General features: G+C 38.9%; 1 protein-coding gene across 1 annotated transcript in view; it reads left to right on the top strand.

Annotated features, from left to right (window-relative positions):
- The window catches only part of arid5b (AT-rich interaction domain 5B), a 73,728-nt gene that overhangs the window by 35,929 nt on the left and 21,722 nt on the right, over positions 1-16,077 (top strand). The window lies entirely within an intron of this gene.

Genomic DNA, 16,077 nt, shown 5'->3' with positions numbered 1-16,077 from the left:
ACCTCACTGGTACAAGTGTTCTTTAGTTATTTCATGCACAGCAGTGTGCTGAATGAAAAACAAGCTCTTATATAAATGTTAGAATAAAGAAGGTGTTACATACTCAACTGTACTATAATAATATTGGCATTACTGAGGCTCCTCTGCTGTGAGAAAACGCCAGAAATAGTTTGAGTGGGCCAGGCCTCTGCAGCGCTGAATGACAGATGACAAGGTTTAAGGTTTTGTTATTAGCTGTCATAGTTCTGTTGAGTGTTACTCACATTCATTTGGCGGGGACACTGCATGTGCTACAAAGCAACAACATAAACATTTGTAAGCTCGACACAGAGGTGCTGTAGATATCCATATCCGTATATTTAAACAACATGTGTGTCACGTAGCTACAGAGCTATGCTCTGAGCAGAGCTACTCATTTCGGCGTCTTTTAAGGAAAATATTATGACCAACATTTTTCCCAATTTCTCTGATTCTGAAGTTATGCTCCTAAACTGCTGACCTTCCTCTCCCCCTCCCTTCCTCCACCCCTTCAGAAACCTAACACCCCTTGTGTGCACATTGCTTAAATCAACAGTATTTTGAAAGTTAGTGAGGCAATCATGTTTGAGGCAGAGCAGTTGAGAAGAGCTGCCCCCCCCCCCCATCCATCCTCCCCTCCTCTTTCGCTTTTTCATTTGTCCTATATTCCCCAGGTCTCGTTCCTTGGCACAGAAACCATATATTTCATGCTCAGCTCAGTGTGTTTTGTTTGAAATATCTCTCTCTCAGTGCTGGTTTGATTTTTATTAAAAAGAAACATTTTCAGCACAATCCTTTGGAATCCTTTTTTGTAATCCTCCAGGGTGGGATGAGTATAACAAACAATTTATTGCTTCAATATATTAACATTGTCCAGATGCACTGATCATCAACAGAATTTTATTCTATTTTTGTACTGTTGTGCGTGTGGGATAGACTTGTACATCTGTGGCTGAATTTGGTCGTGCTTCGGGTGTTTTTATGAGGGTGTTTCTGCTTGTCTGAGTTAACTGCATCTGTGTTTGAAAAAAAAAAAAAAGATTTCCTGTTTGGTGACTCGTGTTGTCACTTAAACTGATACTGAGGAATAAACTGTACTAAGAGAAGAAGAGATGAAGGAAAGAGAGATCTAAAAAGCAGAAAACATGCTAAGATCTTATGCGTGTACTTTGAGATAATATCTTTAAAAACATTCAGTCCTGCTTGCTTGATTGGGTTGGGTCACCAGACGAACATACAGTATGATGTCATTGTTTCCACAACTTGAACCACTTTCTTGCTCGCTCTTTAAACATGAAATCAGATTAGATGAAATATGCATACGCCAATATCATCCCATGACAGCCCCGTCTGTTAATGTAATAGGCAAATTGCTTGCTAAGCTCATGTTTTCCCGTCTCCTCTGCAGATTTGTGTTAACCACCGGCCCATGAATTTTTCATTGTCCATATGTCATAGTATACAGAGGCCATAGAGCAGGAATTTAGAGGAGAAAAGAGCACATGTTGTAGCTGTATTGTCAGATTTCATAATCAGGACACGGACTGTATAAAATAATGTACTGAACATCTGGTGAAAGGCCACTTATATAGGACTCTGTCATGTCTTTACATGTATTTAAAATAATGCTCTTACAAGAAATGAAAGATACATATTTTTACACTGTAGGCTTTTATACATACTGTATAAATTAACATGTCATGCTGTACGACTGGCCTTAACACACTGTGAGCAGGATGTGTCTTATTTATTACTCTACCTGTTATGCACAGGCAAAATTGATGTGCTATTTTAACTAAAAGCACTTTCTTGCACTGGCATCAGCAGCATTAGCAGGACTTCTGGGCTGAATAAGGCACAGTCTTCCAGATTATCCCAATTATGTCATCAGCAGCACACCAGCTCTACACATATTCCTTTGCATTGCAGCTTATAAATTTTTATCAAACAGCACAGAGAGATAAATAACCATCTGGTTTTAGGTGAGAAGCTTTTCTGAGGTCAGGTCCTGTTATTTACAGTGCAAAGGTTTCTCCAAGAAACTGTGCTGATTAAGGATAAATGACTAGTAGAGGAAGAAATAACACCCAGGTATTATCTTACTTAAGTTGAAGGATCATCAGTTGAAGGATCGGGTGGATTTATATGTTGTATTTAATGCAAATCACATATAGCTTAGAGGAGTAAAATCTTTCTAAACACTGCCCTCTGACAGTCCAGCTCTGTAAATCCAGATGAGATAAGGCAGGAGCTGATAAAAATGTTGATATGCTCAACTTACTCGCCTTCAATTATTACCATGTGCTCACAGCAATAGGCTTGAGAGCAGCAGAGAGTAATTTGCTAACTTTCTTTGCCCTGGGACTCGCCTCTCAGGCTACATACAGGCTACCCCTGACCTGATGGGTGGAGGATGTGCCTGGAGGAATACAGCAGTCACTCCTTTAGGCTTAAAAAATATTGCAACCCCCTAAGCATGTTTTTTTTGTTTGAGTAGAAGAAATATCAACTACATTTATTTGGTCAGTGGTCTCTTAAAATGGCTAGAACATCAATGAAAAATTGAATGAGATGAAATGTACACTACATAAGACAGTAGTCTTTTTAGTGAAGATCCATTTAAATAATTTATCTCCTAGAAAGTATGAGGTCTGCATCAACAAGAACAAAATGTGATTTCACGTAGTGTATTAAGTAAATTGGAAAATTATTTACACAGCATTTCATTTTTTTTTTCCTTTTATTAGGTTACTATTAATTTGGTGGAAAGCAGGACATAAGCATCATAAAAGTTTATTTTCTAGATTGATATTAAACAAGGATAACCAAAAGTTTGTTGATTTAGAGATTTCCCTGCCTTTAAGTCTGCCATTGTGTCACTATGGTATGAAAATGCTTTATATAGATGATCCAACACAGTTGCTAAAATAGCTGGTCATCTATTTATGTCACACACTATCATCACGTTATTGCAGCTGCAAGCAGTGACTGTTTTGAAATCTCTCCTGTTGCTGCATTTACAGATACCCTCGTTTTCAGAGTCATCTGCCAAACTTGAACTACTTTAAACATTATTCTGTTTGATATAAGGTTTTCTGTCAACACATTGTGGGTCATGAATGTAGTGTTTGGTTTGTTTTTGTATGTGTATGTGTGTGTTTCTTTAGTCAGCAGACTTTCAGACTTTGGATGTTGGAGTGTCCTTGAACACACCACCAGAGATAGCTTTCTGGCACCTGCTTGCGACGGTACCACAGGATGTTAACGCTGACAAAAATAATAAAGGCGCTGAAGTGTAAATGATAGATAGTGATAGATAGAAGTATATAAGGTGTAGCTCACAGGAAATAAACATTTATATTTTCTGCATGTCCTAAACTTGTCCTCCTAAGGTGTGGCTTGATAGTTACAAATAATTTGAATGGTCATTATCAGGCTTGGAGATTTTTCTTTCCAAAGCAGTTGCGTAATTTAAACCTCTGATAAACTGCAGAGCTTGTCATTAATTACTTTACACTTCAGCTGAGCAGTCTGGTTCAACCTCATTCATAATGGCTTAGATGATTATTCCATTAATACATTCAGATGTGGAAGAACCACTGCGAGGTTTAAAACAAGCAAGATTATATTTACACGATTAAAAAATGCGGTATGTCTGTAGCTGGGAGTGAGTCATATTTCCACAAAGTCCCAGATGTGAGTTGTGATACAACTCCTGAATGTCCCTAATAAAAATGATAGAACAACATGTTGAAACCTGGAGTGAGCACGTCTGACTCATCAGTGTAACTGTAGATGCTGTTTACAAAGTCTGCCTCTGCCAGTGAGGCTGGTGTAGAAACAGCTCATGAATGCAGCCTTGTAGCCGAGTTGTTGCGTTAAATGTCAGGCATCTTTCTCATGTCTGCAGGTTGAGGCTTGCTGTCGGCTGTTGTTTCTGAAAAGAACTTTTGTAGCATAAGTGACGTCACAAATCATTGTTACACCGCTGATAGATGACAGTAGCAAAGGGAGGATTATACTGTATGTGATGACTTTGATTGATGTTTCCACGTTTCTTTCCAAAATGATGCTGACATTTCTTGGGAAACAGGAAGCCTACGTAAACGGTGTCACTGCTGAAACTGATTTAGTCATTTGTTTACAAGCGTAACTTTTTTTTTATATGCACATACAGAATAGGAGTAAGCTTTTTGTGTTTTTTTTTAATTATTTGTAGATTTTTTTTGGAATGAACTCCTTAAATCCCTAAAATACAATAAATTAGCATATAGATGAGGAAAAAATGAACAGAGAGATAAAAGTATCCATTGGCCTATTTTGTTATGGGAATGATGATTATTTATAATCACCATGGCTTAATGCTGTGTAGCTTTTCAGAATGATAAAGTCCCTATGATTGGGCTCATTGGCCAACTCAATCCCATCAAGTGTAACTAGAGCGTGATCTATTAGAATACATATGTTTTATTGATGTATGGGCTTCGTGTTTATCCTGGCATTCATTTATTTATAGGACGATGCTGTGATTTTTTTTTTCTCCTCCAGTAATGAATAGGATAAGCCTTGAAGCTTATCCACTGCTCCCTTTCATCTCTCCCTCCCTCTCTCTCTCCCCCCATTCCCTCTCTCTATCTGTCCCTCTCTCTTTTTCTCTTTCTCTCTCTCCAAAAGCCAAATTGAAATACTGTATTTTTTAAAGCCCCGGTCCTACTGAGTTGTTGCTGCAGTCTGTCAGTATCAATGATGTGGAAGTGTTTGAAGGTTATCCCGTTTTTAGCAAATCCTCCACATTATATAACTTTGACTCTGTTTTACATTTGGCACTCTTGGAACAACAGGGTGTGTATTTGGGACAGTCCCTCTGCGTGCTCTTAACATTTCTTTGGAAAATGGGATTTATTTTTTAATTTCCTCTCCTGGAACAATAGCCATTAAAAGCCACTTGCCAACAGTTGGGCACAGGCAAAAGCTGAACTGACATGTTCACTTGTCAGATATTCACAGCCTTTATTGTGTTGTAGTGTATTTGTTTTATTTTTGTCTTGACTGCTGTGATTTATTACAGCTTAGTACAGAAAAATAAAAATATTGTGCTTAGTTGGACTTGAACCATCAACAAAGAGATTTTCCTTATTGTAAAATTACACAGTGTATGTGTGTCTTGAGCTAAATACCGGGTGAAATTATTAAGCTCTCCAGGGTCAGAGGTCATTGCATTCCTCAGTGTGTGTGTCAGTCAGTGGATCTGGGTTAAGATTAAACCCAGCCATGTCTCGAATGTGATGTGTGTTAATAAGTACTTAACAGGCGACGCTACCATCATGAGGCGATCACATGAGGTGGACAGAACAAAGAAAGAGAAAGAATGGAGGAAGGAACGAGAGAAGAAAACAGAAATTCAAAGGAATGATTTTCTGCATATAATCACAGCTTATTTTGACTATAAATTATGTTAAATTTCTCTTGTGAAACATGTAACACTGTGACTGCGTGCCATAATTTCTTATTTACTTTGTAAATGGAAAGCTTGAGTCGACAGCATTTATGAGTTTGCGCAGTGGTAAAGTACACACATTCACACCCTTGTCGAAACACACACCCCAATGAATCCGATGAGAATGATTTCATAATCCGTCGCAATAATAAACTTCTTTGAACAGTTTAATTGGCTCTTCCTGGAACGGCACGGCTTCGCTTCATTTGATCTGATGAAAGAGTAATGTTGCTTCTCCCCAGGGGGAGCATGCACAACGGCGCACAAATAATGAATTAAGAACACTACCTTTTTTTTTCTCCAAATGACTGCCACAATAAAGCAGGAAAATTCACACTGCACTTACACCAGTCTCTCCCTAAATTGCCTTCATGTTCACTTGCTTATGTATTTAATTTTTTAGAGGTTGTTTTAAGTGAAAATAATCCTCATTCCTGGAGAGGTGGAGGATTGAGCTCACACAGAAATTGATTGTCATCTGAATGCAACATTGTCGTTCAGACAAACATTTGGAAAGGTTTCAGAAACATTCCTCGTGTGATTCTGTGAAAAGTCACACCTACTGTACACTATTTGGAAATGCTAGTAGTTTGAACAGCCTGTATGGCAGGAACTGAAATTTGAATTTAAAGGCATCTGGTGTATCTAAAAGTGAAAGTGTATTAGGCTATGCAAAAAAGGAAAAATTTATGTGTAAAATTGAAACTGACAAAGTCATGATGGTTTGGGAGAATGTCCTCTTTTCTCTGCAGAGGAATATTAGCTATGACAGTCTGAATGGAGAGTCTCTGTACAGCAACAGTATGGTCACAGAAATGAGTTCATTACCGGGAAATGCATTATGTATGTGCACATACACACACAGACACATTTGTCTTAATATGACTATGGTGAGAATATTCCATTTACATATTCATCTGCTAATTGTAGCCCCTAACATGCCTGATACTGAAGGCGAGGAAATCGTTGTAAAACCAAAACCATAACCTCAACCAAAATTATCCTCAATTCTATCCCTGAAAAATCTCTTTCCCTAGTATGGCTTGGCAGGAAACCCTTAACACAAACACACACACACACACTCAGAGACACACACATTTCAGAAGTGCTCATGGCTTCAAGAAGCTAAAAGAACGATTTACACGATTTTATAAGTGTGAGATAAAAATATGGGAGAGTATTTTTAAGGTCCTGGTAAACACACGCTTGCTGGGATGTGGGCTTGTCTCCATGGCAACGCTAGTCAGAGCGTGCCCGGCCTAGCATTTTGACAGGTTCTCCTGATGATGATTGATAATTACTACCTGACTTGTTGTCCCCGTCTCCACAAACATATGGCGGGAGCTGCCCTCCGCCATATATCTGCCAAAATGTTCCCTTTTCTGATAATAGCTTTTTAATGTTGCGTTTTGTTGTGCATGCATAGCAATCATTCCCCCCCATGCACACACAACCCCCCCCCCCCCCCACACACACACACACCCCTTTGTAATTACATTTACTGCTGCACACATAGTTATTATAGAAGGGAAAGAGAAATAGATAGGAGAAGCAGAAGAGTGGGAGAAAGTCAAAAAGAGGTGGAGGTGGGAGGGGGGACCGAATTGATTTCACTTAGAATTGATGTATTCCTCCCAGTGCTGTGGGATTTAAATTTTACAAATTGTCAGGATTAACACAAAGAAGCGGCATTTTTACAGTATATTCACATATTAGAATATAAACACCAGATAATAGCTGGTGTGGTGGGCTGTAGTTTAAAATGGCAAGCGAGACTATTTATTCCATATCCGTGCTCACAGTATTTTATTATGCAGTGGGTTTGCATGCATAAAGCTCATACTTAGATGCAATTGGAAGCAATCTTGTTATATTCACAGAGGCCATAGAAGAGGACATCAATCTATAAACATGATTTATCTACTGCGCACCTTTCACGGCATTAGCACAGACCCTCTACTCTGGATCTTATTACCCGACTGTATGCTAAAACCTCAGACTTCAGACCTGACCAGCATTTTAAACCTCAACAAGACTCGAATTAAAGATGGAAGTGAATTAGTATTCTTCCTAAGGTTGTACTGAATTGCACCTGCAAACGCAACATAATTGGAAAGGAGATCATGACTCCTGTTTTTCTTAATTATGAAAATATCCAAGTTTGAGCTGCTTCTCAGAATGTGCAGGATGCTTTGGAGTGCATTTGCATCCATTTTGTTTAGTTATTTTTTTAATTTCTCTATTTTCATTTATCCAAACAGCATATTGGCCTCAATGACCTCTGCTTCCAGGAACAGGAACATTATCAGCAACACTCTCTCACTCATTATGCCTTGGCTTCCGCAAGCTAAATCAAATGAACTTGTTAGCCCCAAGTACCTGAATTTTACATGTCTGTAGTTCCAGATGGGCAGAACAACTAGTTCACCTATATCCCCATTGGTTCAGATAATGTGCGGCGCACCTGCAGCAGGCAAAAGCGCAGCACTCCATGGAAACTGAAGTCATTTCTAATACTGTGTGATTGAGGTCTGCCACAGGCTACGGCAACAGACAGGCTCTGTGAAGGAGATAATGATGCATGCACACACAGCTGTCAGTCAGCCAGCTAAGGGGAATCGTCTTTGACGAAAATAAAAACAGACTGTAGCCGATATAATGCAATATTTGTATAGGAAATGATGGGTTTGGGAAATAGAGTGGAACAGGGTGTTAGAGCTGTTGCAACAAGGAGAGAAGATCCAGTGAGAATCTCCCCAGACCAGAAAATATTATATGGATTCCTGTCTTTGCAGTGTTAGTATGTTTGTACATTCATAGTCCACACATGCATGAGTGTCCAATAGAGAGAGGATGAGTTTGGATAAAGGATAGGTCCAACCAAACCATTGAAACAATCAATCAGTGACATGTCTCCCCAGAGGACAGTTTTCTTGTTACACTGGATAATCCACAGACCACTAGGGGGATAATTTCTTCAGTTAGGAAGTAGGTCCAATAAAAACTGGCTTTATAGTCAAATGACTACATTATAGTATTGCGTTATAGTATTAAAGTGATCATCACCTGGCTCTCCAGTTTCCCCTTAACACTGTAGCGTCTTTCAGTGCATTGTTTTGGTTTTTTATGACCCAGAACTTTAGTGTTTTGTTTCAGTCTCACTTCTCTCATCAGACTCATTTCCAGATGCTGCAGGCAGCTGTTTTCAGCAGAAAAGGTTTGAAAACACCGTGTCCAGCACCAAACAACAGACTGGCAAAGTTAGCACAGTGGAGCTTTTAGCTGCTAAAGGGCCATATATTTCCTTCAGGAGTTAGTGGAGACCAAAACAGAGCTAGGAGGAGAGTGAATATTTGACTTACACTACAACAAATAGGACTCCAAATGAATGTTGCTGTTGCTTGCTCCATGTCTGCTGGATGTGTAAATAGGAAACTGCTGTTTGCTAACAGCTTCCCCATAACAATTTTATAAGGTGATAATATGTCAGTGTTGTGTTTTAAACTTGTCCTGCTGACTCTCAAAAAAACAAACAAACAAACAAACCCCCAAACAATTAGAGCAGTTAATTTTTCAATGCTGTGAGCAGCACAACTAATTTAATCTCCACTGTACTGGGACAGAAAAATCTCAGACACAAATATCTTAAATTCTGAACAAATTAGGTTTAGAGATATGAAAATAAAAAAGACCAATGTGGGATTTTTTTTGTTTATCTAGGTTAACTTGCTCTTTGAAAGAGAGGTTGAAGCAGAGTATATCAAGGTGTGTGGTTTAAAAGAACGGCCTGTTTACCAGAAGCTGTTGAGGACCTGTGAATGAGTCGGCTGCACCTCAGGGGACTGTTGTTAGAGCTCTTTTAGTTGCTGGACTAATCCCTGCCTTTTACTGAGACGCATGCTCTAATAGCCTTGTATTACAGTGATTTTGTGTGTGTCAGTAGTCAGGACAAGAGTTCCTGATACAGGTGCTCTCTCCAAACACACCACACTGTTCACTGACTCTGAACGCCGGAGATTTAAATTGTCGCTCTCACTGCTTGGTGGTGTTGTGTTTACTGCTTTTTCTCTCTGTCTGACTCTCTCTCTCTCTCTGATTCTGTTACTACTCTCTCCTCTTCCCTCCCTCTTTCTCTCCCTCTTTTATATTGGAAGCTGAGATAGTTGTTGTTGAAGGCCTGGCAAAACTTGGATGTGTTTTTTTTTTTTTCCAGGTCGTCAAGCTCCTTGAAGGCCTGGCATTACAATGGTAACTAGTATCCATTGTTATGCCCAAGAAGGAGCTAAATGCATTCCTCATTAAATTCAGAATAGCTCTCAGCCACAGCGGCATAAAAATATCTTCTTATGTTGCAGTTGCACACACAGGCAAAAACAGGCAAGAAAATAACACCAGTGATGAAAATATTTCAGTGTTATTGATGTTAAATCCCCCTGAGGTTGACCTAATAGGAATCTTACTCGTACTTTCTGCTGCGAAATGTTTTTCAGTTTATCAATGATGATCTCTCTCTGTATAATTATGAAAAATTAATTAACACTTGTATCATCTTTCAACCTACGAAGGTTTTGATGATTAATAAAAACAATGTACTCTGTCCACCCACACACTCTGTCTCACTCTGTGGGCGCATTGTGTAATTTTTGATGATTGCAGTGATAGAGATGCTTGAAGTATTACTGTTCATTAAATTTTTTTGTGCTGTCAGTGTGTCTCAAATGACTCTGCGCATAAACGTGCCTCGAGCGCAGGAACAGAGGAATAACTCTGCTGTCAGATGTGACAAAATGAGAATTATGAGCACATCAAAAATGCCTGATATCAGTACGTGAAATGCAACGGTGGCTGGAGTCAGCAACAAAATGATGGAGAGGAGGGAGCGCTTAATACTCACTACTTTACATATGGAAAATCAAGAGTGTAGTTTCAGTTTCAGACGTGGGGGCGACACACTGGAGCTGGTTGCTCAACCAGACAATAAATGAGAGCTATTAATTTCCATACATTTACGTTAACCTTTAAAAATAATAACACTGAAATGAAAAGAGGGGTGGATATGTCCAGAATCTTGTTTTCTTGAGGTTGGTCTGATTTGGAACCGATAGTTTGTGTCAGAAAACCTTTTGAGCCTACCGAGAAAACTGTGGTCAGAAACATGCAGTCCTTGAGCAGAACTACTTGAAATCTCTCCAACCTCTGAGATCTTTGATGTGCGTATAGTGAAGACGCAGTGTCTCCTGTCACTGCTGGCAGAGGAATCAGTCATCGCTGCCTTTTTTATATTCTCTCTGGTACTGTTGCCTTGTTGCTTTGGAGCCTCCCTTGTCACATCCCTGTGCCTCCAGTGGAGTTAAAATGTTCCACCAAAGTGTAATATCACTTCACTGATCACACATTTAATGCTCCGCTGCTCTACAGATTAAAGTCTGTCTCAAGAGTTGTATCAGAGGGTGTTTTGTATCATGATTTGTTATGTTTTATTCATTATTTGTTAGGGTTTATCTACTTCAGTTCTCTCTTTTTTTTTCTTGCATTCTGACAGGTGCTATTATCTTTCCGTATGAGTCATATTTTTAATCTCATGAATCATGTTCTATTCAGTTCCATTTTATTCAGTTTAATTCTAATTTGGGTTACAAAACACAGCTTCTGTTTTCCATCTTAAAAACTTCCCCTTTTCACCAGAATTATTGCTTCATTACCTTTTTTTTACGGACATGAAAATGCTTTTGCTCAGTGTGTGAGTTCAAATACTGTCTGTGATGGTGCTTTATGTTTTATGACTGGCTGTAAATTTCCAACACACCACTGTAACCCTGTATGTTTGACCTGAGTGACCTTCTTTGTCTATGTGTGGGCGTGTTCGCAGGTTTAGTTTCATTTACTGAATTAACCCCAGGGAGGATTTCTTCTCACCTGTGCTGATGTGCATTGTCCTGAAGCTGTGGCCATTGTGGTCTGCACTTGCAGGATGTTTTACAGATGACTTTACACCGTGCTTGGCTAAAAATCATTTAAGTCCTCTGCCCCCTCACCACTAAGGAGTGACTTCAAATTGACTGAGTGGATCTCTCTTGGAGAATTCACATTGATTAGCTGTAACAGAACTTGAATTTACAATAACTCTACTTGTCAGTGTCTCTGTGCTGTTTAACTGACTTAAGTGGTTACTGCATAAAGATCTGGTTTGTGTTTCAACATTTATTAACGGGATGTTTTGCCATTTATTCTGTATTTGTATGTTATTTCTTAGTATGCTGCCCCTTAGGGCATGCCGTTCTTCCTTAAAAGATATTTAATCTAATTGAGAAATTACTTGAAAGGTGAATTGTTATTGTTACAAAATTGTGCTGTATTGTGTTGTGTTGTGATCTGTCCTGAGGGACGTACTGTACTGTGCAGACAATGCCATCTATTGCAACATGAATGTTACCTTTGGCTGCGAGCTATGCTGATAATTGCTGAGTGGGTGTCAGGCCTTTAGTGAATTTGCAACCAAGTGAGACAACAAAATATGTCAAAACATGTTTTTCACCTACCACTGCTTGTTCTAGTCATACCTCAGTCCTCCTCCTCCTCCTCCTTCACCTCTTTGTTTGAACTTGGACCTCATTATGGTGAGAGGAAGTTGAAGTTAAACTGTAGAATTGAGTGTCTGAGTAAAGACATGAGTGGGAGCTTTGTTTCACTAAAGTGCAGATAATAGATCCTTCCTCAGTCAGTCACTCACAGTTTGTCTGGGGGATGAAAACTATTTCACATCTGATGAGTCAGAACAGTTGCTGCATCTGTAAAGAGATTAGCATTTTATTTGTGCATAACTTACAAAACTGATTGATCAAACTGGTGTTGGACTAGAGTTGTGCTGCTGGTTATTAGTAACTTTTACGTGTCAGTATTTCTCAACAACTTTATAAGTGATTTATTTTAGCTTGACCTTTGCAAATGCCCATAAAATGAATGATCAACATTCGTAACAGCCTCATTGTACATTTCCATAATGTGATTACTAAGATGATTGCAAAATAACAGTCCCTTCACTCTGGTTTCTACAGTAAAACAAGACTATGAGTCATTTTATTGCCAGAAGTGTATTGCTGTCATGCCAGAAAAGGAGGCATTATAACAGTTATAACAGAAAAGTTTATTGTCATAACAAGATGTTTTTCATGTGATAGCAAAATATTGATTAAGTGACTAAGATAGTGGTTAAGTAGATTTAATTAAGCTCTACTTCATGCTTGAGCTTGAGATTCTGCTTTTATTGAGCATGTGGAGCTAAATGCTAACATCAGCATGCCAACGTGCTCACACTGACAATGCTAACATGGTGATGTTAAACACATATAATGTATATTATTATATGATTTTAGCATGCTAAAGTTTCCTAATTAACACAAATCATAGCTGAGACCAGGATAGGAGTTGGTGTACCTGCAAAACTATTTTTGAAGATATTTGGTCATAAATCAAATTATTAGACAAATTAAAAATTTGACCTGATAAATTACAGATCATCCTGAGAGAAACATGAATGAGTGTACCTAAGTTCACATCTAGTTATCAAGATTTTTCACTCAAAACAATAAATGCTGGTGCTAGAGGAGAAGTCAGACTCACCAAAGCTAATAGGATACATCATCTAAGGAGCAACAATGTGTGTACAGTGCCAGTATATCCACTAGTTGTTCAGATATTTCAGTGGTTGACTGCTATATTGAAATCCTTGGATCCAAATCACTATATTGTGGCTAAAAAAAGGTAACTGCTACACACATCTGTAGTCATGACTATGATTATTTCAGTCATAAGTGTTATTCCAAACTGAAAAATGAAAGGATGAATTAATAAAGCACATCAAAGTATTTTTCGGATTTTTGAGCTTTTAATTTCTCTTTGCCAATCAAATACAAAAAAATGTGCATAATCAGAGAAATCATTTGTCCATTTGCTTTAAAGAGGATTTTTGAAATCACCCTCCTTTAAAGAGACAATCATTAAGTGAACACATGTAGATACTGAGCTTTTTTTTTTTTTTTTTTTTTTTGAGCCTTATCAACTGAGGCATCCATCAGTTGAATTCTCCAGTCGGCTTGATATGTCTCTTCATTCCTAGCAGCCTCTCAATCAATCAGTCCATTTTGTTGTGGTTCCCTGTGGCTCTACTCTGTTGATGCATAGAACCGTCAGAACCCTTCCTGAGCTGTCTCTAATGAGTTTTTCATTATCATTGACATCAACTTAATGGCAATGAAACAGAGGTATTAGGGCTGTATTTAATTGAATCTGAAGGGGGCCACAAATTATTAGACATAGCCGTGTTGTAAAGCTGTTAAGAGCTGAGGGCGTTCGACTGCATCCGGAGATCAAGTTGTCAGGCTGTGCATCTCGCCGCTGATCGTGACTTCCATGGCTCCGGGTTGTGCTCTGTGACAAGACATGATGGATTCACACCCCAGGGAATACCCCTTACCTGTAAATGTGTGTGCGTGTGTGGGTGTGGGTGTGGGTGTGCGTGCATAGCCTCACCTCCCTCCAATCAGCCATTATCCAGAATGCTGTTCACTGCTGTTCAGTATTATGACAGCAGTGTTTGTTTCCGATGTTTGTGTGTGTGTGCACAGTTGCTTCCTGGGGTTTGTGAAGGACCAGGCAGGAGTCCTCTGGTCACTTCAAGATGTGGTTCATGTCAGCGACCCAGATAACCAGAAAACCACAGAGTGAGAAATAAGTAGCTCAATGGGAAGCAAAAAGGAAGAACTTGGTAGCTTGGTCAGCAGCCATTTTTGTTACATGACTATAGTACCCTTTTTTGTCTTGTTGAAGGAAGTATCATGTCTACTTAAATGATCCCTTTCTTTTCTAGTACACTGACACAAACACTTAATGCCCACTGAGAGGTAAAAATATCACACCGCCCAGGGTGCTATAAAATCACTATCTTGTGATGTTGTTAGCTTTGTTTTTACAGACTATAAATGTATGTTTCCATTCTAGAAAATCAATCTGCACAGAGCCTGTCTGTATTTGATTTTCTTTGTGTTATTCTAAAGCGGAACTCTCCTCCCTTATGCAACTCTGCCATAATAAGAGCAGATCAGAAGGTCTGCACAACTTACACAGAGCAGAAAAGATTGTCTGCACTTGACCCTGTGTGCCTGTTTGTGCATGTTTACAAAAATACACAAATGCAGCATTTGACCCCAGTTTACAATAATATCTACCTGGGCTGTTTAACTGAGTTCAGGTTGTCCTTTATCAATAAGTCAATGAATTCAAACTCGCTCACTGCCGTGTCACCATGTGTTTTGCAGCAGCATTTTGCTGTAATTGCAGCATTTTCTTACGCAGCAGTATTTGACCTGATGAAAAATGTAAACAGACAGGCAGGTTATGTAACTCAGTATAGGATGTCAGGGGGTTAGTGATTGGACAAAAAACAGAGCCGCACTGAGAGTGTGACCTTACTCAGACCTATGCAATGTTTGTTTAAACCAATGTCACATGTTAAAAAATAAATCTTTCACAAGTCAATGTTGTCTGGCAAGTAGTCATCAGTTAGTTTTCTCAAGATTTTATCTAGTTTCAAAGTACATTTATGTTTTGTGTGTTGGTGAATTACACATTTTTTAACTGAAGCATTGCAAATGAGCTTTGGCTGTAACTGCTATGATATGTAACATTATCTATTCAGTGAATATTTAGTGCTTGTGTCTCTTCAAAATTAAACATAAGTAAATAAATAAATAAATAATAGGGTTTATGTAATTTCTCAGCATTAATGAGTAATTGGCAGAATAAATGAGGCAGAGTGAGCAGCAGAGTGAGAAAACATTGAAGGAGAAAAACACACCGAATGCTTTCTGAGTAAAGATGTTGAAAACTTGTTTTTTGTTACTGCCAAAGGGATGACAAATGCACAACAAATGCCCTTGGAATTTTCCCTACGCTGTTTCTCCACAGCGTAGCGGTTGTGAAAATAACAACATGAAGTGATAGGTTGCTGAGTCGTGATCATTTTACCCTTTTTAATGACTGCCTCTTAGTTTTATTCAGCTTCGGTGTTATTGTAACATTTTCTTGATGGGAATTTGATCCGACAAAAATAATCACAGGGCCCTTTTGGCAGAGAACAACCTTGGATGTGATTTAATTGTCATTGCAGATGGAAGGAAAGAACGTTGACGCTGTGAAATACGTGACTGAACTTGGATTATTTGAAGTTTCTCTCTTTTTCTTTCTCTCTTTCTCGTTCTCTCTCTCCCTCTCTCTCTCTCTCTCCCTCTCCCTGCTTTGAGCTTATCTCTGTTTGTGTTGCTGCGTGGAGGCAAGGCACTCTGCCAAGAAGTTACATTACTGTCGCGGGTTGACATAAACGTGGGTGTACAAAGGACTTGGAGGACTTAAATACTTTATTGTGTGTGTAATGTGAACTGAGCAATTATATCTGCCAGCCTTTCAAACAAAGAGCTTCTATCATGCAGGTTCATGTGTTTTTAATTAAAAGCGTTCAGCTTTAAGACATGAGCAAGCTAACCAGAGAGAAACCAAAAATAGATCCA

This window comes from Toxotes jaculatrix, chromosome 11 (genome assembly GCF_017976425.1).
Source record: "Toxotes jaculatrix isolate fToxJac2 chromosome 11, fToxJac2.pri, whole genome shotgun sequence".
Lineage (NCBI taxonomy): Eukaryota > Metazoa > Chordata > Actinopteri > Toxotidae > Toxotes > Toxotes jaculatrix.
The sequence above is the reverse complement of the archived record's forward strand: the minus strand, read 5'-3'. Positions and strand labels throughout refer to the sequence as shown.